Source organism: Alexandromys fortis, unplaced genomic scaffold (genome assembly GCF_014885135.2).
Source record: "Alexandromys fortis isolate MF-2015 unplaced genomic scaffold, M_Fortis_MF-2015_v1.1 scaffold_55, whole genome shotgun sequence".
In the NCBI taxonomy this organism is placed as follows: domain Eukaryota; kingdom Metazoa; phylum Chordata; class Mammalia; order Rodentia; family Cricetidae; genus Alexandromys; species Alexandromys fortis.
Window position 1 is genome coordinate 3,104,153 of NW_026067936.1, and position 24,177 is coordinate 3,128,329.

A 24,177-nucleotide genomic window follows, 5' to 3' on the forward strand; every position below is an offset into this window, starting at 1 on the left:
TACCGTCGTGACCACCTGATTTCAGCGTAAGTCCGCCAGCTACAAGGAAAAATTGACAATTAAAAACAATCGCTTCCCAGTTCTTCCCCGCCCCCAGAACTCCTGGCAACCCCCAAACTTTCTGTTTCTATGGGCGTGTCTATGCTAATTTTATAGCATTGGAATCACACAACATGTGGCCTTTGCGCCTGGCTTCTTTTACTTGGTATATATATTGAGGTTTATACGTAAACTGGCATCCACCGCCTCCTGTGTTTGAACGGCAGGTCTCCAGCTGCTGTGGCTGTAGCCCGGCTAGCAGATGTGGGTTTCTGGGGTTGGGCCAGAAGGGGACGATTGTGTCTGTCTTTCAGACCAGTCCTCTGCTGCCTCATCCGGTGCTGGGAGCTCTGCCACAGCAAACTCTGGAGTTGCCCCGTCATGCCTTTCCCACCAGGACAGACGAACCTGGAACTGTGAGTCCAAATTCACCATTCTCTCCTTAATTGCTTCGGGTAGGGAATCCTGTTACAGCAACGCTACAAAAGTATGCCATGCATGTTGTATAGTACAATTCTTCATTCCTGTTTGTGACTAAATAGTCAGAATGGTGCTTCAAACAAATACTTTGTGCATTTTGTTTTGTTTTGGTTTTGGTTTTTCAAGACAGGCTTTATCTGTGTAACAGCCCTGACTGTCCTGCAACTAGCTTTATAGACCAGGATGTCCTCGAACTCACTGAGATCCGCCTGCCTCTGCCTCCCGAGTGCTGGGATTAAAGGCGTGCGCCACCACTGCCCAGCATGTTGATGTTTTGTGCAGGTAGATTCTCAGATCTCTTAGGAATACAACTGAAGGATAGGACTGTTGGCTCTCAAGAGAATTCTGTTCATATCATCTCTTTTCTTTCTGAGATTACAGAATTTCTCCCCTCCCTTTCCTCCCTCAGAGACCCTCACATATACCCCTCCCTGCTCTTCTTTAAGTGCATTAATTACCACTATATGCATATATGCAGATTTTTAAACATTAATTTTATTTTTATTTATTAACTTAAAATTAATTGAATTTAAATTAAATATTAATTAACAATTAATTAATCAAATTCAAATTAATTAATTGCTACTGCATGTATATATGTATATGTATGTTCCTAAATATAACCTACTCAGTTGGTATAATGTTACTTGTATGTATGTTTTCAGGGCTAACCATTTGGCACTGGACAACCAATTTGTGTGCTCTTCCACGGAGAAGACACCTTTACCAACCACGACTTTCCTTAGTTGTCTAGAGTTCTCTGTGTGGGGTAGAGGCCTCTGGGCTTTCTCCCATTCACTTGGCACACTTATTGTTGCCCTCTTTGTTCAGCTCACGTTTGGGCATTCATGCTGGTGAGATTTTACGAGTGTAGTAGCTTTAGGTATTCCCAGGAGACACAGTCTTATAGCAAACTCCCAGATTAACTGTCGGTCACAATCTTTCTGCCCCATCTTCTGCAATGCTTTCTGAGACTTAGGGGCAGGAACCGTTTTGTAGGCGTGTCCACTGGGACTGGGTTCCACAATTCTGCATTTTTACTGGTTACGTGTCCACTGGGACGGGGTTCCACAATTCTGCATTTTTACTGGTTGTGGTTTTCTATAGTGGTCTCTGTTGCAAGGAGAAGCTTCCTTGATGAGGGATGAAGACAACACTTATCTGTGGGTATAAGGACACATATTTAGAATGTAGTTAGGGATTTTGCTGGTTAAGTAAATCAGTGGTTGTAGATTCTCCACCAATACCATGGCTTTACAAGCACTGAGCAGTTATCTAAGTTTCAGTACCAGGCATGGCTTTCCTTGTGTTGAGTGGGTCTTAAGTCCAACTAGAGACTTGTTGGTTTCCATCAAAGTTTGTGCGCCACTATTGCACCCTTAGGACTGCTGCACCATGTTGGTTGTTGATGTGGTTCATAGGTGCCATAGATGGACAGTAATGTTGGTTGCCTCTCTCCAAAGCTAACCCTCAGGGAATGGTTGTTTGGTTCAGCTCATGTTCAGAAATCTCTGGACCCTGTTTCTCAAGTACATGGTGTCTTAAGCAATATGGACTTATTTCCACCTCTGGGTGGCAAAAGACATAGACTGGATGTTTGAGGGTCTGTTGGACATTCCTGGCCAACCATTCAAGGAGGGCTTTTCATGTCTGATATTGGGTTTTTCCTCCGTATTCTTTAGTTTTGGAGGAAGCACTGTCAGGCCAGATGAGAAAAGTCCATTAAATTATATATGTATAGTTTACACAGAATTATGTTATAGGTTTCATTTTTAAAGAAAATATTTCATAGAATGCTTTCTTGTGTCTTTTCCAGACATCCTGATTTTTATTTCTCCTCCTTCTGTTTTTACCTCCCTCCCCTGAAGAGCTCCCATTTCCCATTCTCTTTTATAGGTCATTTGTATCCCTCTGTCCCAACATCTCTATTGCTCCCCAGCCCCTTCCTGCAATGGTCCTGCTTGGCTTTCCTGGTTTCTATATTCACATCTGAAGATTTGGAACTAGGAGCTTTCAATGAGAAAGAACGTGTGATATTTATCTTTTTGGGTCTGAGTTACCTCACTCAGTATGATCTAGTTCCATCCATTCTGCGAAGTTCATTATTTCGTTTTTCTTTACAGATGCATAGTGCATATGTATCACATTTTTTGTTATCTGCTTATTGGCTGAAAGAGATTTACTTTGTCTCCATTTCCTAGCTATTATGAATAGAGTGACAACAAACATGGCTGAGCAAGTATCTGTGGAGAATGATGTCACGTCCTTTGGAAATATGCCAAGTAGTGTCATAGCTAGGTCGTACGATATAGTCTGCACATATATATATAGTCTTATTCTTCACTGTTACTCTGTATTTGGACACATACAACTTTCACATTTGGGTTTTCTCAGTAGCATTTTATTGACTTTTCCTCCTGTGTGTGGGTAATATAGGTCTGTCATACTTTCTTACTGGGAGCCAGAAAGTTGTTTTTTTTTTTTGTTTTTGTTTTTGTTTTTTGTTTTGTTTTTCGAGACAGGGTTTCTCTGTGGCTTTGGAGCCTGTCCTGGAACTAGCTCTGTAGACCTGGCTGGTCTCGAACTCACAGAGATCCGCCTGCCTCTGCCTCCCGAGTGCTGGGATTAAAGGCGTGCGCCACCATTGCCAGGCCCAGAAAGTTTTAATAATATAATGTAGCATCTAAATGAATCCCTTAACCCTCTCACCTCAGAATTGCTGTTTTATGTTGTTCCATTTGTCTGGAGCCATTCTTGAAGCAATCCTCTCAAGTTTGTATTCTTTGTGTGTGCCTCTACCCACTCAATTGTGTTGAAATAAGAGCGGAGGGGCTGCGTCCCCGGCACCCGGCCACCCACATGGCTAGCTTATGCCCAGAAATAATTACACGGAAACTGTATTCTTTTAAACACTGCCTGGCCCAGCTAGTTCCAGTTTCTTATTGGCTAGCTCTTACATATTAATCTAACCCATTTCTAATATTCTGTGTAGCCCATGAGGTGACTTACCAGGGAGGATCTTAACCTGCATCTGTCTGGCGTGGGAGAATCATGGCGACTCCTTGACTCAGCTTCTTTTTCCCAGCATTCCCTTCTGTCTGCTCCGCCTACCTAATTTTCTGTCCTATGAGGGCCGAGGCAGTTTCTTTATTATTAACCAATGACCTTCCTCCATCACAATTGTATGACTGTACTGAGATCCCCTTAAAAGCCTTGAGCCACAATCCTAAGCAGGAGATCTACATCATGTCTCCCAAGGACTAAGGAACACCTTGGAAAAGAGGCCGGAAAAAGCAATGGTAAAAGCTGGAGAAAGGGGAGGAGTCCTACAAAATCCTGTCTCTTGGGTAGGGTGATCCACTGAGAAAGCATCTGTGTGGGTGTGGCTCCTAGCTGAGTATGGGTGTAAGTGGGGTGTCGTGAGGAAAGGTTTGGCTGACTCACTAAGAGAATGCACATACCTGTTATCAAATCATTGTGGGTGTGTTCACCAGAGAAGACCGCTCAGGCACGGGTTTAAGCCAACAGGAAGTCTATTTGTCGGCTGGCAGCTACATTGGATGTTCAGGATCCCAGGGGGGCACTGAGCCTTCCTCAGGGTGAGCTTTTAAGCATAAAGACCATGTTCCGGGTTGACATGCTTCAAGTAACAAGAACAGTCGGCCAGAAGTGGAAGTATAAATGCTAAAAAGGAAGGTTAGAACATGTAGAAGCCTTCCCAGAACTATGGACTTTGATGGATTCAGCCTGTGTTTTAGTTTTGGCAGGTGGTGCTGTCTATGTGCTGAGTTTTGTGGCCTGAATGGTACTTCCTTCATGGAGTCAGTTGTGTTAAGGTCTGGGGCCTTGTTACAATATTTCGTGTATATTAATAACATTTGGGAGGATTTGTTTTTTTACCTTGTTATGTGTCTGTACAACTTCAGAGTAGCTTCTTGGCCCACAAGGCTGAAATTACGTAGTATTTACTCCATCACACAGAAAACAAAACCCTAACAGCAGTGCTCTCGGTAATTACGTTGACCAGACAGCACATGCCTCAAAATCATAGGTAAAGGTTGACTTTAATATACATTGGCAAAGGCCACAACTCTCATAAGGAACTAATCCTAAAAGTTTGCGTTTAGGATTAGTGTGTTTTAGGAGAGGTGAGAAAAAAACAAGGATAAGAGCAGTAAAAAACCATAGAAGGTAGGAGAATTAATGAGTACGACAGAGTAGTCTGTAAGATAATGGGATCTGATATTGTCGTCGTTAGCCTAAAATCCCGTCAAAGAAGATCAGTGCCTCTAGAGAGACCACATGGAAGAGCTTGGAAGAAAAACACCAAAGACCTGTAGCTGCCTTCCCCTCTGAGTGTGATGAGCGCGGACATACTGCACATCTATTTCCATGGGCATTTTGATACAGAGGAGAAATGTGGTCTAAAGCATTTTACTTGCAAAAGAACGTACTGCAGAATTAAACACCAGGGGGGCAAACCTTCCTTATTTCCATATTGAGATCGTTCTATAGAGACGCTATAGAGTTGACATCTGAAAATGTTGACAGGGCACTGGTTGGACTGTTTGCCTCACTGGGTCAGTAAAGAAGATGGGATGCATAATTCTGCCCACGGATTGATTGGTTATACAGTACCAGGCGGTTTTGTTCCCACTATGAGAGTCGGCAAGAAAGGTCCAAGTCAAAACATTCCTAAGCAGCATTATTAATAGTTGCATAGTGCAGTCCTTAGGTTAGACACAAGAAGGATTTTTATTGTCAAAAGTAAAATGTGCCAATTACTGTTCGGTGGTGAAGAAGGTTCTCCTTGAACTATAGCCTCGCTCTCTCTACATTTCCTGGTTGTTACAACTAAGTAAACACCATTGGAGAAGAAATAATAACTTCCCAATTTCCCCTTAAGTTTTTTAAGAGAAGAAACTGGGTGTAGAGAGGGCCTCTTGATCCGACAAACCCGAGCTTGAAGAAACTGAGGTCTGAAGCTGGGCGTGGTGGGGAAAGCTGCGGTCCCTGCACCAGGAAGAGCAAGACTGAAAGAAGGTGAGTTTGACATCAGCCTGAGCTACATAGATGCCTTGTTTAGACAGAACAAACCAAACACAACAACACACACACACACACAAAAGAACAAACAAAACTCCATGAGAACAAAACAAAATCAACAAAAATGGGAACAAGGTGAGCGTGATGACGCTTGTCTATATACATCCCAGCAGTTAGGCAGAGAGGTCGTAGTTTTAGTCTAGCCTGGGCTATCTACCGAGAGAGACACAAAACATACACCAAACCAACCAAGCAAACAAAAATTCCGCATCTGCAGGCCACTTAAAGAACCACACAAAGGAAAGCCCGGGGACTCCAGTATTGGAAACAGAATTCCAAAGGAGAAGTGGGAGGAGCAGGATGCACTTCTGGCTTCTGGCCCCTTCCCCCTTTCCCCTCATCCAACCTTTAAAGAACAAAAACATGGGGAAAAAAAATTCTAAGCAGGAGACATCTCCCTGATTACTAAGGCTATCTCATCCTGTGACCCCTTTTCTACAGCTGGTAGAGATCTCCAGTTCTCTACTTTCATCCCTAGTAAGAGCCTAACGTTACCCACATCTTCTTGTTAAAGGATGCTAACATCCGCCTTTCCCTGCCCCCACCAGCGACCTCCAATTCTTACTTTTCATCTTCAATCAAGGCTTACGGAGGATCCCAAGTGGCCTCCGTGCCCATTATCCCCATTGCTCCTCGACAGGTCACCGTGCTAAGCAAAACACTGCTTCCCTCCAGCGGTGGCTTCCAGATGTGAGGAAAACCTTTAAAGCCGGGGCCCTCAGCCCATCATTATGCCCTCCTCATGTTTTCAAAAAATCCATAATCGCTAGCACGGCGCTTTGTTTCCCAGCCGCAGGGAGTTCCCAGGAGCTACACGTTATGGATAAAAGGACTTCACACATCCCCTCTTACTGTAGAAAAACGTATCCGTCGCACTCACACGGAATCATTCAAGTTCCTCTGCGCAGCCCATACCTTTAGATTTGGTCCTCTCCATCCCCGCAGGCACAAGTGCACACTCACACCAGGAATATTTAACGCATGCCACGATTCCCAGTCTGATTTTTTTTTTTTTTGGCGTATGTTATTGATGGTAATTTTCCTGGGCCACTCTCTCACTGCGTTCCATAAGGAACACATTTATGACAAATTAATCTCTGACCTGGGCTTGAACCCAGAACACCTTGGGAATGTACCAACTGAATGAAAAGTGAGGTGCCTCTCAGATAGCGTGGGCTTCCCTTCCCAGCCTCCAATACCTCGCAAGACAAAGTAAAGCAATAAAAGAAGGCCTTTGTCTCAAATTTTCACTCGCGTCAGTGATGTACGAGAGGAAGAAGTATCTAGAGCAGTGACTGAATCGTTCAGCCTCCGAGTTCACCGAGCAAAGAAAACTTTGCTAAAAGTGTTCCATGAAGGAGAAATGCTTTTTGCTTAGATCAACCTGTCTGTTTCCCACGTCATCCAATGTTTACGAAGTGTTATCGGAATGTGCGAAGAGCGCCGAAAATCTTACCGCATGCTGCAAAGGCTTCTGGGAGGGTTGTTCTCAGAGATTTCAGCCTTGCCCTGAGCCAAGCTCTCCTGCTTGGGGCACAGACTCTGGCCCTGATCCAAGGTACCTGCTGCTTCGGGTCGTGCCTCGTTTGTCTTTAGAGTCCCAAATCCCAAATGCAAAATCCGTAAGACATAAAGGGGTGGAAATGAGATTCCATCTGGAGAATGGGTAAAGAAGAGGGAAATCTCTCTCCTTGATCTTCCTTCTGGCGACAATTTAAGCTGAGACGTCTGTGTGCAGGTTTGTACAGAAACTGCGCTTTAAAGGAAGCTGTCAGTTTTTACGCATCAGAAACACAGCGGGGCTTTACAGAGATGAGCACAGGCATGCCGCTATCTGATAGAGACACCGTCTTATTCTTGTCCTCACCCGGGCTGGGCTACTCTGACCTTGGATGTAACACCTCAGCAAGAGGGTAGAAAATGGGTCCTCGTGGCCATTTGAAATAGTCAGTGTTGAGAAGAGAAGTGGTGTGTTTGGTGGATTCCATCCATCTGCGAAGTGTCACTTACCCAGAAACACGGCTCCAGGCTGCTTCACTTTGCCTCGGGAGGCAGCTTTTTTCTCCCATGAGGACTGAAGCAAGATTATACTGACCACAGGATTCCTTGAGCGCCTCCATACTTCTTTTCTCAAATCCCATTTTCAGGTGGGCTTTCAAACCACGTGTGCTGGCTAGTTTTATGTCAACTTGACACAAGCAAAGTTCTCTGAAAGGAAGGAACCTCAACTGAGAAAATGCCGTTATAAGTAAGATTCGGCCGCTAAGCCTTTTCTTAGTGATTGATGGGGGAAGGCCCAGTTCATTGTGGGTGGGGCCACCCTGGGGTGGGTTGTCCTGGGTTGTACAAGACAGCAGACTGAGCAAGCCAGGAGGAGTAAGGCAGTAATTATCACTCCTCCATGGCCTCTGCATCAGCTCTTGCCTCCGGTTCTTGCCCTGTTTGAGTTCCTGTCCTGAATTCCTTTAGTGATGGATTATTAAGTGGAAGTGTAAGCCAAATAAACTCTTTCCTCCCCAACTTGTTGGTTATGGTGTTTTATAACAGCAATAGTAACTCTAAGACACCAAGCCAACATTATTTTTATTTGATTTTTTTTTTTTTTTTGCTTTTGAGGCAAGGTGCCATGTGTTCCAGGTTGGCCTCAAAGTGCTGTTTTCTGGAGGATGACCTGATCCTCTTGCCTTCACCTCCTGGATGCTAGGATCACAGGCATGTGCTACTATATCCGGTTTATGTGCTGCTAGGGGTTGAACCCAGGGCTGTGTGAATGCGTGGAAAACATTCTCCCAAACAAGCTGCATTCCCAACTCCACTTTAGCAATCTGAACTATCAAAGTTTACTATTTTTCCACAAGTCTATGGAGAGTTTGCATAGACAAGAAATCCGGAAAGACAAGGAATTGGGAAACTAGGAAACACAATTCATAGTAACCCGCTTGTACCAAAACATCCAGGGTTCTGGCCACTCTCTTGAGCTCTCTTTCGTTAAACATCGGCAAAGCTCATTCATAATAAAAGGACCTGAAGTTTTTCTTGACTTGATGTTTCCAGTGTTTCCATCTCCCCCTCTCTTCCTTTCTGCCCCTCCCCCCACATTTACAAATTTACAGGAAACCATACCAATATTTTGGCAGCCGAATAGCCAGTTTTGACTCTGAAGACCTCATATTCTAGGAAACCCCAGCCCCAAGTAAACCAGACTGCAAACAGTTGGTCACTTCTTGTTGGCACACAGGACATTTTATTTTGGAGGTTAGTCTCAAGACACCAACCACGGGGGCTTCATGCGTTGATGGGAACTAGGCTTAGGTCAATCTAAGTCACGTCCTCTGAGAATGTTTTGGCAAGTTTTCTCCCATTTACCACCAACGGGGATTTCCTGGGGATAAATGGTCACGGTCCAAGGGACACACAGAGAGTGGCTCACACTGTCCCTTTTCCCCAAACGCACAAGGTGGTAATTATAACGGACAGTAAACAAGCATTTCAAGTCAAACATTGGCTGAGGAGTCACAGTGAAGACATCCTGGGGAATGCGCTCAGAGACACACAGCTCTCCAGCAGCATCAGATGCATCCCTGGGATTGGAGATTTTTCTTCCATTTTTGGGGAGAACTTGACCAGTACTTCCAAGAGACACTTGTGGTCTCCAAAGACTGAACCACCAAGGTCACTGAAACTTCTGGGCACACGAACACATGCTTTCCCCTTTTCCAAACACTAGGTCAAGGGGCCTGTCCTCCCCATGCTAAGATTTTATGGAATGTCATTTTTGCATAGCCCAAGCCTTGGACAAAAACACACACTGCTTTGCTTTTGGCTCAGAAATTTATGCTGAGAACTTACAGGCTGCCGAAGGAGTTTAAAGAAGTCTCAACAAAATGACCCTAAGCCAGTGTTTCCTGATACAAGTGGAAAGGAAGCCTGGAAAAGAAGGAGCCAGAGGTGGTTTTGGAGCTTCCCATGAGGGATTGTGAACAGAGTGGGGTTTCATCTCTCATCAGAACATCTTCAGGAAGACTCGAGTCCAGGCTGTAAATTGTGGGAGACAATGGGGGACATACACTGTTGAAAACCACGCTGTTTGACTAGGTGCACTGACTGAAGGCGTATCAAGACCAAGTGCCGCAGAGATGCTCCCAGGCAGAAGCACTGTGATATCTCTTAGGCAATAAAAAAGCACATTTGTGGTCAGGGTACCATTCCCGTCTTCAAATGAAGCGCGTTCTGCTAGATCATTTTTGTCGTATTTTTTTCCCCAGCCTTTCCTAAGATATCTTGACTTTTCAACCACGAAACTTCTACCTGTCGACACAATATAGCTTTCTAAAACCTCGGTGGTGCCCTGTAGTTCCTTTACCTTCAGTTGACCAGCCTTCGTGCTCCATTCCTTGTTTCCAAGTTCCAACCCTCTTCACACTGATGCTCTCCTGGATGACGCTCTGGTGTCTGGGCGGCGCGTGCACACAACAGTTGTGTCCTTTGCACAGCACATGGCGGGGATAAGCTCTTGGTGAGGATAACACTCTCAGCCCTGTTAGGCTTTGCTTTGGCGAGGACACCAGATGGATGCCGTGATGATGAAGTGACTCTCCCCAGACCTTTCTTTCATGCGGGTCTCCAACAGGTGTTTCCTCTGAGGCATGTCTGGTTTCCATAACATCAGAATGAAGAAAGATGTAGCCCCGTGACAGCTTGTATACATAGATCATATTCATTACGACAGAAGAATGTACAGTGATTGATTTACTGCTCCAAGTCCAGTTAAAGTGTGCTTTGGAAAAGATCATCTCCATTTGCCGGGGGCGGGGGGGGGGTGCGTTTCTTTACCAGACCAAGGGTTCTTTGTTCGTCATGGGAAGGGACAGAGGGCAGAAGAAGAGGGAGCGGGCGAAAGATGAACAAAGGGCCAGAATGAAAGCCGTGGCTGTCACTGGAGACTTGAGTGCCGAGGCAGAGAGTGGGCAGCCCCTCCCTGACTGTAAGATAGTGGTTTCTAAAATGTTTTCAAAGTGTCAGCAAAGTCACTCTGCACCAACTTGGGTGATTTTTTTGTAAACATGCATTTTAAGAACCCGGAGGGCAACCTCTAACAAGATCCTCCTTGAGAGGAAGGATTCTATGAACAAGACAGCTACTTCCGGGGCTGGTGGGATGGATCAGTGGTTAAAATCACTTGCTGTCTAAATCCAATGACTTACACTTGATTTCCACAGAACCCATGTGAACCATGGTTGGATGTGTGTGTGTGTGGGGGGGGAGGGGGGTTGAATCTGTGATCCCAGCACTCCCATAGCCAAATAAGAGGGGAGACAGGAAACGTTCTCAGATGCAAACAGGCCAGCTAGCCTGGAGGACCACACATCACAGAAACAATAAGAGAGACCCTACTTCAAAGACAGGCTGGAAGGAGAGAATCAATTTTTGAAAATCATCCTTCAACATCCATGCACACTGTGGTTCTCTCTCTCTCTCTCTCTCTCTCTCTCTCTCTCTCTCTCTCTCTCTCTCTCTGTCTTTCTCTCTTGAATGGATTCTAGATTAAATTTTAGTTTGAAATGATCACATACGATTCATGATTTCTACCAAGCAATGGCAGCATTGTGACGGAAGCAGAAGTCAGTGTATGTGATCTAAAGTACAAGGAGTCCTGTCTCCTCCCACCCAAACATCTCTCTTCATCTGTGATGCCTGTGCTTGGCTGTGATGTTGTTTAGGAACTTTAGTTCCTGACACCATTTAGGCATGAACCTCTATTCTGGTACCGAAGACACACGATCATTGTCTCCAATTAATCCCCATTTTGACTCACGGCTCTACTGAGTTTTACAGTTTGGTTTTGTTATGCCAGTCCCCCAAATCTTCTTGGACCGACTCTCCATTCTCCCTGTTTAGGATTTCTTATGACTCCCCGGACAGCAGTGGCGTGTTTCACCGGTGCAAGTCAACTCTTTGTAGAAGGTGGTTCTGGTCGGTGACCACACCCCAACACTCTTGTAATATAAATCATCTCCCAGGGTCAAGAACATCCTTCTGGGATTCCTAAGCAGCTGTTAGTTCTATTTGGAAGGAAAACTGTCATCCACACGAATAACATGTCATGAACACCTGATATTTGTCCGGCTGAGGCTGTGAAGTCAATGAGCTGGGATTTCAAACACTCCATGACTCTTGTTTCAAATGATACAGCCCCGAAACTCTGAGCTTTCTAGTGAGTCAAACAAATGTGAATGTACTAGTCAACTCATCTTCATCTCTGAAATCATCCTTTTGGTTTTTCTAATAAACAAACCTTTCTCTGCTTTGTGTGGGCAGAAGGCCTGTCCTGGAGGGTGGCTGATGTGCCGATTATTATTCTATTAAAGAAAACGCTTTTCCCACTTGCAGTTGGCTATCAATTGGGAATGGCTTCTTGGCTGGAGATGGGACTTTGTGCCCGCTTCCTCCTCTCTGTATTGGCATTTTGTTTGGCTTGAGTTTGTGCATCTGTGCAGGTCCTGTTCAAGCTGTCCCCGTCTCTGTGAGTTCATATGTGTGTCAGCTCTGCTGTGTCTGAAAACACCGTTTCCTTGGAGTCACCCACCACCTTGGCTCTAATGATCTTTCTGCTTCCTCTTTCACATGGTGTTCTGAGTCTTGAGGGGTTTGATAAGTACATCCCCATTTCGGGATGAGTGTTCCATGTATTTGTTGTTGTTGCTTGTCTGTTTTGCTTTTTTTTTTTTTCAGAGAGAGAAAGAATATGAATTTGGGCGGATTGAGAGTTGGGGAAGGATAAGGAAGAAATTCGGGTAGGGCAAAAAGTTTGATCAAAATATATGGTATAAAAAACTAAAATAAGAAATAAAAAGGTGAAAATAAAAATAATAAGCATTTCTCTATTTTGTTGATTTCAAATGTTGGACTCTATTATAATATTTCTTTTATTAAACATGCAATACTTACATTTAGTATATTAACAACAACAAAATAAATACTGCCCATGCCAGCCCTAATCAACTGGGTTGAATCCTTGTAGATGCTATAGTTCTCCTTTCGAGGAGCCAGTGTAACTCACCTGCTGAAATACCAACAGCCACGTAGTAGAAAGCCTGTTCATCAGGCCTTGATGCCTCATTTTCCAGAGTTAAAACTGCAAGTACAACTTCAGTCATTTGCTGGTAAATGTAACTAATATAGATAGTGATTTGTACATGCTGTATGAACCTACATAATTTTCTAGCCTATGACTAATTGATAACTACAAATAGTTTCTTGCTTCACAAAACCATTGAGCATGTGCACATGTGCGCATGTGCACACACACTCATATATATATGTATATATATATACACACATACATACTCTGCACCCTTCTCTGCCTTGTGACTTAGAGCCAGTATTGTAATAATGCAGTCTAATTTTTATAAAAGCATTATTAATCATTTGATCAGAAGCATAAAGTTACCAGAGCTGTCACATCAACTGGAGGGCTATTAGAGCTGAAGAATGGTTTCACCAATTGTGTTTTATTCTAAACTCTGCAATGGAAACACCCATTGAGCAGAAAGCCAACATGTTTTCACTGGGGAGCAAATCTTTAGAAAGAAGGCTGAGAAGTCAAGGGAAGACTGTCCAGCCAAGAGACCAAGAGAAAGAAAGAACAGTCATTTCATGAGACCATGTTTGTTAAGCATACAGACAGCTGCCCTGACACACATCCTCACAGCAGTGGGTGTGTAATACGGCAGTAACCGACTCTTCTGTTAAATTTCAAGGGTCTTGTGGCTCACATGTTACTGTTTTGAAATTTGTGTCCCCAGGGGAGAAATACCCAGACTATAAAACTCAACTTTGAGTTTTGTTTCGTTTTGTGGGAGAGTTAAGTAGGAGTATAACATTTAAGTGACTTTGAACTAATGGTACACCTCTGCCCCGAGAGGTCCATGGTACCATCTTGCCACAGTTTATTGGAAAAATGTCCTTCCCAGTTGGGCTCATAAACAAAGTCTACCATGTATCTTACTTCTAATTGTTTAGTTATCATCAACAGAGTAATTTTGGGTCTTCAGGTGTGTTACAAAAAATACCCATCAAGGCCTCATTATTTAAGTTAAAAACAACCAGGTTGTGGATGGAGGGATGGCTTACTGGTTAAGAGCACTAGCTGCTCTTACAGAGATTTCCTTCCCAGCATCCACATGGTGGTTCACAACCATCTGTAACTTCAGTTCCAGGGAATCTAACACCTTTTCCTGGCCTCTGAGAATAGTGCATGTACCTGCTGCACAGATGCACACATTGGCAAGATTACACATAAAATAAAATTAAATGAAAGTTTAAAAATAACCGGATTTACTAGAGATAATTGTTTACTAGATTTAGTTACGATTTATATTTCTCCAGGAAAACAAGTAACTTTATTTGTCTCACAAGTTGCTCCTCTGAGCAGGGATATTTCTGCTATGATCAACTCTAGCTGAGGAGGGGGTCAATGTTATTTATTTTCCCGATAGATTTTTGTCAGGCCTTATATGGTGGGAGCTTGTCATCAACCTAGCAAAGATTGGCATAGAAGTGTTATATTCAAATCTTTATATATCCGGAATTTGGAGCACACTCATCTGTGAAATCTAAATGAACTTGCTTTATTCTCTACTGACTTCCAAGTGTTCTTTGCAAAACCCAGAAGCTCAGTAAGATTTAGAGTTGATCAACACCCGCTGAACAATTGTCAGAGTCAAACACTTTACTTTCAATGTTGTTCAATTTCGGCAACAAAATCACTGTTACTAGCTTAATACTTTAAACGTAAAGAAGTTGAAGATCAGAATAAGGTAAGCAATGTGTTCAATGGCACAGCTAGGGACAGAGCCCAAATACAAGGTCGAGCCTTTGGCTCCACATTAAACTCCCTTTCTATCCACTGCTGACAGTGATTCCCATTTCCTGAAAGAAACTGGTGGTTTGAATAAAAATGACCCAGATAGGCCCATAGGGTGTGGCACTATTAGGAGGTGTGGCCTTGTCAGAGTAGGTGTGGCCTTGTTGGAAGAAGTGTGTTATTGGGAATGTGAACTGGTGCAGCCACTCTGGAAATCAGTGTGGAGACCTCTCAAAACCCAAAGATAGAGCCGCTACAGGACTCAGCTCCACCACTCCTGGTACAGCACTCTATACTGAACATACACGCTGCTGCCCTGGTCACAATACTAAAGGACATGCCGCCAGTTGGACAGTGGAAAGAGGAGGATTTAAATCCAGACATTAAAGTTCCCGCGTTTGTGTTCCGACCAGCATATTTTATGGACTGTATACATTGAGAATTTTTCTGTGTTTGACAGTCTGTTTCTCCCTTACTGGTTAAACCTAAGCTGGTTCTGGCTGGGCCTTTGGGTTCTGACTTACTCATCTTTTCTGGTCACATCGTAATGGAACGCACAGCCACACGGGGCCATCACAGGGAGGAGATGGGGAGGAGGGGCTCTGTCTCCCCTATTGCAATGGACCTGTGTTTGGAATGGCACTTTCTCACTGTGACTGTGCTGAGAGGTGGGACCTAGAGGAAGTGACCAGGCATGAGGACTCTGCTCCCGTGAGTGTGGTAATACTGCTGCTGTGAGAAGGGCTGGCCACTCTGGAGTGGGACCTGATGAAAGGGGAAGGTGGCCTCATGCTCTGTCCTGTGTGCACGCTTGCTGGGTCCCCACCCCCCAACCCCACTCAGATGCAGCAGGAAGGCCTTCATAAGATGTGGCCCTTCTCTCTTGGATTTCCTAGACTGTGGAATTATGGGAAATGAATTTCTTTTTCTTTTTCTTTTTTTTTGTGGTTCCATTTTATTTATTTATTTAATTTATTAAAGATTTCTGTCTCTTCCCCACCGCCGCCTCCCCTTTCCCTCCCCCTCCCCCAATCAAGTCCCCCTCACTTGTCAGCCCAAAGAGCAATCAGGGTTCTCTGCCCTGTGGGAAGTCCAAGGAAGGAAATGAATTTCTTTTCTTCATAAATTACCCAGTCTATGGCAATCTTTTACAGAGACAGAAGAACGGGCTAAGACAGACTACAGTGTGAGTGTGTGCCACTCCAGGTGACATTTTATTTACATTTAACTTTTGTAGGTCTATACTCCAAGCTGTGCCACCATTTTCTTGTAAGAAAAGCCCATTATATGCACTGTGAAATGCACCAGAGAATATGAATTTTTATGAAGTAATACTGGCAGTGTTGTATAAGGAATGTTTTTCAAACCTCAAAAATTACATTTGCTTTTTAAATATTCGCCATAAAGCTCCGTACTCGACACCCCCACACACTTCAGCCCATTAAAATGAAGGAAAGAAAGTGGCCAGAAATCTCCAGAGTTAGTTGATATTAGGAATTACAGCTCTTAAACTCCAAGTTTCCTGAAAATGAGACCTGCCCTATCCTCTTTCTCCAGCAAAGGAAAGAGACTTGAATCAGAACGCTCATCATCTGGGAGGAGATGAGTGGCGTAGGCTTAGCAAGGTCAGTTCCCCTTTGTTGGGACCGTTTGGAGTCCTGGCCTCCAGCTGCTCTTCCCCGCTAGAGATCTTTACTTTCCTTCTGATTTGAGTTACTGAAAGCTGTGTCAAAGTTGTTTACCAGCTCTGCTTCACAAGCACGAGCTGCCTTGAGGATCAGAGGATAAGGTTTTCACCTGTTGGCCCACTTGACTGTTGGGTATATAAGCCTCCATGGTGCTATTGAAGAAAGGGCTTCTTACCAGTGACTAGAGGTCCGTGTCTCTGTCTGTGTGTCTGTGTGTTTCAAGCTCCAGCCCCTTGCCTGGTTCACGAACTGTGTGGTAGCGCATCGAGCGCAGACAGGCGTTGTGAGCCGCACCCCTTAGGAAGGGGAGAGTAAGAGGTGACAGTGGGTAAAAAGCTCATAGAAAGGAGATAAAGGCTAATTACATATTGGCTAATATATAATATATACTATACACACACACACACACACACACACACACATATATATATACATGTATGTTCCTCTAATGCTACTCTTCTCTGTCCCATCCAAATTCGTTCTCTGGGAGTGTTCCATGACATGAATTCACAATAAGACACTAATGCTTTCAACATGCAAGTTATAGAACATTGTCTTCAAGATCCCTTCAAACCAACAGACTAATAATGAGTCCCTTACCCCTTTTGGCTTCAGATTAGAAAAGCATGTTGAGAGAGAAGCAGGTGGGGATCCTTTCTTTTCCCTTCCATTTCTCTCAGCACTCAATTTAATGCCCGCCTCTCACTATATGCCTAACCAGTATCTGTTGAATTGAAGACGGTGAACCCACAAGGTGGACTCTCAAAGAGCTTCCACCAGTTTGACCACACCTAAAGTGGGTCTGAGAGTAATCCCCACTGCAAAATCGTGGTTTTCCTTCTTGCCTCCTAATGGGAAAATGCTTATACATTGACTTATTCATTGACAATAAGCCACGCCATCTCCTATGGACATGTTAATATTAAATATTCTGCATCAAAAGCATATTTTAATTCAAGGAATAAAAGTAAACCATGGTTGGATATCGCTGGACCCAGCCGTCTCCACTGGGGATGGTTGATGTTTTGTACCAGGATCTGGAACCAGAATTTCAGGCCAAATAACCACTGGTGGCCACGTTCATCAACTGTGCAAGGCACTCAGAGAAATCAGATGTCACAGACATGCCAAAGATCTGCATGATTGTGGCTGCAAATCAAAATGTCAGCGAGTCAAGTTGGGAAACCAAACATATTCTCCTTGACTCCTTGGAGGTTTTGCTAGGTTAGGAAAATGCCAAGTTCTTGGGACAAAGGAGTGAAGGAAGACACCTGGGCTTTGGTGACAAGGGCCAGCTACTCAACCTAACTTTGCAAAGCAGCTCAACCTAAGTCAGCACTCAGGAATTTGGGGGTTCTCCGGGGCAGAACTAACACAAAGCACTTCATGGATATGAGAGAACTGCTGATAGACTAAAGCAATGCCTGCTCTGCTTCAGTTGAACAAATCTGAAGATCAAAAACAACAACAACAACAACAACAACAAAAACAAGCCTGCTATTGTGTTCTATAGGTAAGTTCTTAGCTTAGCAATTAGGGTCACTCAAGTTCACATATGATTTTTGTATGCACTTGTGTATGTGTGAGTAAGCATATGCGTGTTAATGACCCTATAATTGGACAGAAATGAGGACTATAAATATAGCATCATTCGTATTAGAATAAGAATGTGCATAGAATATTAACCTGGGCTAAATTGATATTGCCATATCAATTAAACCATATCTTGTTAAACATGGAGATAGGCAACCCATTCTATTGTTTTTAAATTTCAATCTTCTTTATGGCTAGAGAGTCACAAACCTAGGATTTTAATTGTGGTTTCCTTATAGCTCTCATCCCAGCCTCTCATTTATTCATTCAATAAGAAGATGTTGATTTCCTTAGCTGTGCCAGGTCCTGTTACAGATTGCCTGTGAAGTGGCCACCACTGAAGAAGGAGGAGAGAAGGGGGAAAGGGCTGGTGAGAAGGCCAGAGAAGGAATGGGAAGTATTTGACCCAGAGATAGAGAGAAAATCATACAAATCAATCTGGAATTCGGTGATATCAATTCCCAATCTTTGGAAAAGTGCTTTGGCTTTCGTAGTCATTTTCTTTCATCTTATCCTTCTAGGCCATACAGAAGTTCCACCCCTGAGAACCAAAAGTCCGAAGAACAGTGCAATTCTCCCAGGGCACCAACACAAGACTACCTGGTAGGCAGTTTTCTATTTGTTTCTCTAGGTCTGTGGAGTTCATCTGGAGAAGTCCCCCCACCGCATGTCATCTACCAGTGTCTAGATATAGACAGGAAGATACTGTCTACATTGAGTTGGTAAAGGTCAGAAATATTGCTAAGCATCGTTTGATGCACAGGCAGTCCCACATGATCCGGGTCAATAATGATAAGACTGAAGAAATATGCCCCTAATATCCTCTTGTTTAGTGAACATTTTATGGGATCAGAAGATCTTCCATGTTTCCACACCAGGATAAATTCACAAAGGCACCCAAGCTGTGATACTCTAAGGCTATACCCTAGAGATTCATTCTGGGATATTGGGGGTTTGGGTGGCAGAAGTGAGGATTCTCCAAAGAATCCTTAAGAGCACAAGGCATCCTGGACATGTTCATAGGAAGCCTAAAGAGTTTTCAGTAATTCTCTAATTACTACCCTGACACATTGCAAAGGGAACAGGTTGGCAAACCTAGGTAGCGAACTAAATAATCTGTGGCACCATCTAAACATATAACGGTAATTAAGTCTGACAACTTAATTTGCTACTGAAATGTAAATGTACAGTAGCAATCTACAATTAAGCAATCTTTTGTAATAGCACCCTGCCATCCTGGAAGATTTCAGGTGTAACACTGTGTACTATTAGGTAGCGAAAATATTGACACTGGTAAGGCACATCCAGGCTATGACCTGACATTTATTCAAATTAACTATTGCTTGGCAAGGGAAGAGAGGTGGCGCGGAAATTCAGTGGCTGTCCTCCGTCAGCGACAACTTCTTCAGACACCTAGAAGTCCCTTCTGCTGATATCAGTGTTTCCATGCACAGTTAACACCGGAGTCGGAATGTCAGGTACCCTGAGTCCTTTCACAGCTGGATTAGGATGGAAGGGCTGCCCACAGAGAGGTTTCCCCTTTGAGTCTCTGATCTCAGTATTTACTGAAAAGATACCCATCTCACCCTTGAACAGAGGAACAAGTGTTACCTGAAAAAGGACTTGAGTTTTGAACTGGGTGCTGGTTAGGACATGAAGCCTTGTTGCCTTGGTCAAGATGTTTAAGGCTTTCTTCATCTTCTGGGGTGATCTCAGTGAACTCAGTTCAATGGTGGGGTGGCTGTTACGTCATTTTTCCTGCCCGATGACGTCTGTTGCTCACTGGCACTAGAGGGATAGTGTCCCGTCCGTCGGACAATCTCACTTCCTCACTCTAAACCCTGTCACGTTGACCCACACAATTCTAGGAACATCGTGTAGGACATTGCAGGTCATCTGATTCCTTAACCCAGTTTGTCCTGCTTATGCTGGCTCATTTCTGTTTTGGCTTTCTTTCTCACCCACTGGTTTGAGTAGTTCTTTCTTGTTCCTTCTTTTCAAGCAGATGTTGCCTTTAAGCTGGTCTTCTTATTTTCCCACATCAGTGCCTACACTTTAGGAAAGCCTGAGGCATTCTAGCAAGAATTCTAGGTGGTGTGCGTGTGTGCATGTGTGTGTGTGTGTGTGCGTGTGTGTGCATGTGTGCATGTGTGTATGTGCATGTGTGTGTGTGTGCGTGTGTGTGTGTTTTCTGAGGAGCATAAAACAATATAAATAGGTGCTTCCATATAAAGAAGATCTTGAGAGCTGTTTGGAGGTTCTCAAAGAAGAGTCCAGCAATTCATGTACCCTTGACAAAACATTGGTCCTCCTCTATCAGGGAAGGCAGAATTCTTCAACCAAACGCGCATGTTCAGGAAGAATGCACATGGAGCGGTGAGGGAGGTAGGCAATACCTTTCTAGCCAGCCCGATCAATCAACTCAACTCAAGACAGGATATTGACAAGGCAGATGGCATCAGGAGCCAGAAACCAATCGCCATATCTCAAAGAACACTCATAGGATGGCAACATCAAAGTTCTTGACAGTTACCTTAAAGTTCTATATACAAATTAATCTCTTTTGAGACCCCCAAAAGGCTGAGTTATGTATTACTCTACCATTCCATGGAGTATCCTAAGGATGATATTGATGACAATAAGTTGGAGAAGTTTGCCTCTTTTGTAAATCATTTGAAGTAGTACTTAAACCACACAAATACACAAGCACATGCATGTGTGCATACATGCACACATGTGTGTGCCTGCAATCTCAAAAGAAGACACCAAGGAGACCCAAATACAGCCAACACTCTGTATTGTAGGCTCTGCATCTAAGGATGGATCCACCCACCAATGGAAAGTATTGAGGGAAAAAAGTGCATTGGTACCGAACATGTACAGAAGGCTTTCATTATTGTTCTCTAAACTAAAATATTATAGCTATTTACATAGCATTTACATTATAGGCAATAGAAATAATCTAAGATAATGTAAAGTGAGAGAACGTGCATGGTTTATATGCAAATACTATGACATTTTATGACAAGAGGCTTGATCATTCACGAATTATAGTATCCATGGGAGCTTCTGAAGATATTAAGGAAAATCACCAATTTTTTCCCCTAATACAGAAAAGAATTTAGGATGGGACCTTCAAGTACCTTTGCTAAGATAGAGTGCCAAGTCACATGTTATTCTTGTACCTCTCAATCACGCCGTTTATTTGCATCTATTATCTTTTATTCTTGCTGTTTCTGCGTCCACGGAAGGCATTTCACCTGACTTTAATGAATATGTTGGGAAAATAAAATATCAATGAGTCTCCAGCCACACTTAACCGAGTAAGTTGTGTTTTAAGGGGGAAAAATTCAAGGGAGAGATCTTTATGATGCATAATTGATGTCCCAAGGTTCTTTTTAGAATCCACAGTCAAAGGCCCGAGGAACCAGAATGGAGCCCAGAGAGCTTAAGTGCTTGGCTAGATGTCACATTGGGCTTTTACCCAACTGGTGACATCATCCAGTGGAGCCTGGTGTCGGGGCAGAGTCACATCTGTCTTCTCCACCCTCCTGGGTTTTCGGAGGAGGGAGGCCAGCAACCACCCCATTCTTAAGAAAAGAGGCGTGGAGTCTAAGGCTGCTACAGACATTTCCGGCTCTGATTTATCCATCCGTTGCTGGCCTTGGGGCTAATTTGCTCCTTTTCCTTGGGCAGAGCAGTGTCAGGACCAGGGTGAGATAGGTGATACACGGCAGGGCGCAGACATTGAGGATCTAGAACCCCATCTTGGGGCTATTAAATTTTGTGCCCCAACCTGTCTCCCTTGCTTTATCTTAATTCCAGCCCTGGGTGATGCACGGCCTTTGCAGGAATGGAGAAGAGGCTACTGTCTTTCAATAACGTCTATGAGAAATGAGTGCATATGAGACTCATAGATTCAGGAGCTCTGGGCACAAAAAACATCGTGGGGGAAGACTGGTAAGGGAGCCAATCGTGTACGGATTTGGAGGGTGTTGGTGGAACACCATAGGACACACCTAGGTTCACTCCTTAGAAAGATTCGGGGCAAAGGGGGAACATGCTACAGGAGAATTAACACAGATGGAACCAATTCAGTAAAGCTCTCTCAAGGTATAGTCCTGGGCATGTGGTTTGACCTCACTCAGTAATATCAGAAACTTACTTTGCTTTCTGGGTGTTTTATGATCTTTGATATCAAAGCCCAGTGAGACCTACATCAAACGACCACCAGGTCTGTTCACACTAGAAACAAAGTGGCTTCCTGAGTCAGCAACCAGCAGGCCCCCACCGTGGGAATGTAGGAAGGAGTGCCGCAATGCATACTGGGGTTAAGACTCTCTGGATTCAGCTGCGAGCACCTTGGACTCTTACTTCTAACCAGAACCTGTCAACCTACTGATAACTGTCGGCTCCAAGTTTCATGCGTGTTTAATTTTTTCTCTGTTTTGAAACCATTTGTAACTCCCGGTGTGTCAATACATTCATATGTGAATTGGAAGAAGATGGTAAATTAGAAAGCTGGGGAGGGCAAGAGCCAGCTGCGGCACTCAGGTGACGTCATACTAGATTCTTCAACACCCACTTTTGTGCTCCACACACATTGGAACACGTCCTGGTGGAGAGTTGGTTAGGAGGCCCAAGAGCCCGTTGCTCCTCGTGAAGTAAACATTGTAGTTCTGGATACCGCTCTGTCCTTCGCCCTGCAACATCCCTATGAGGACCTCACTGCTGACCATAGCTCTCCTCTCCAAGATCATTCCTGTGACTCTTCCTCAGACAGATTTCTAGGCTCCATAAGCTCTGACACTGGGTGGCATCAGTAGCACCCGGGACACCTGCCGTAAGAAGAAGAGTGACATCATCTCTCAGGCTCTTACCCTTATTTTTTTTAAGACCAGGTTTCTCTATGTAGTCTTTACTGCCCTGAAACTTACTTTGTAGATCAGGAGACCAGGCTGGCCTGGAACCCATGGGAACCTGCATGCATGCTTGTCTTTGCTGGTACGGAAGGCATCTTCTAAGATGTCAGGGACACGCCTCTTGCAGGTAATAAGTTGGCTTTCAGCCCGGTATTTGCCTGCTTCTAGAGACAGACTTCATGACCACAATCCACTGCCTCTCTCCCACCCGCCAGGAGCCTGATACCTTGCCAATGCAGGGACGTCCTGCTTTGCTTAGAGGAATCCATCTCTGAGTGTGCAGGTCTTGCTGAGGAGACAGGCAGGGAGGAGGCAAGGCTATGTCCTCCACACCCCTCTCCTCCATCAGAGCGACTTTGCTCTTCTCTGTAGCATATCTAAGGCACCTGTGTAGGAAGACCTCAGGAGAAAGATTTCTGTGGTTAAGGGCTTGAAAACCTCCCAAGAGGTTAGAACCTATGACCTCAGACACGCATAAAGAGAACATCTCATTGCCCTTAGTTTCAAGACAGGTTTCTAAAGTCCAGTCAAGAGCCACATGTTGGCAATCATGCTGCTCCATTTGTACATTTCTTTTGTTCTCTAGCATCCCTCCCCCAAAGATGGTCTTTCAAATATTCTTCCGACCTAGCTTAGGGCAAGGAGGTCAAGCCTCCTTTGCTGCACAGCCCATGGCTATGATTAGAACCCCAACGCCCATCTCCTGGATGTTCACTAATAGGACAGCAAGGCTAAAAAACAGATGCTTTAGACACCCTCTCCCAGGACAGTGGAGCTCAAGTCTAAGCAGCTTCTCAAAGACACTGAGAACAGCAATCTTGACTCCAATTTTGGGGAAATGTTCCCCACCACATATCATGTCAGTGGCCTCTTCGTTTTCATATATACTCAGAAAACTTCGTCATGCCTTCTACCTTTCTCTTCTGTTTGCTCCTAATAAGTGAGGAGGGAAAATGTGGCCAGAGGCAGCCAAACCCACAACAAAGGGCTTGTGAGCTTGTCACTGCGTTCAGAAACTGAGAGAAACCTTGGATTTCCAAACACAGCTAAAGAATCCTTCCCTCTGATGTAAGTTGATGTAACAAGCTTTCCGCTAAACATCCAGCTGATAAAGTTGACTCTACAACGCCTTCACTTGTCCCCTGGAGTCCTGCCTAAACTTTCACAACAGCTGGAAGAATATGCCATGGTATAATGTAATTTGGAAACACGTCAAATCTGCTATCAGTTCAGTGCTACAAAGACTAGCGGAGGCTAGGACCTGCTTGGCTTCATGACAAAAGAGCTGGAGGAAGAGAACTTTGGGAGAATCTCCTTTTGTTGTGAAGAACATCAAATGATATCCTCCTCTTCTCTCTTCCTCTTTCCTCTTCCCACTCTCCCTCTCTCCCCCTCCCTACCTGTCTCTCTTTCTCTTTCTCTGAGACAGGGCCTTACTATATGGAGATCTGCCTGACCTCAAACTCAGAGAAATTCGCTTGCC

The 24,177-nt window shown here is 44.1% G+C and overlaps 1 long non-coding RNA gene across 1 annotated transcript; it reads left to right on the plus strand.

The window, feature by feature from the left end:
* The first annotated feature begins 380 nt into the window (after positions 1-380).
* Positions 381-24,177, plus strand: LOC126504407 (uncharacterized). The gene is made up of 3 exons (XR_007592585.1): positions 381-455; positions 18,294-18,375; positions 24,124-24,177. It is a non-coding gene; the product is annotated as an uncharacterized lncRNA (long non-coding RNA).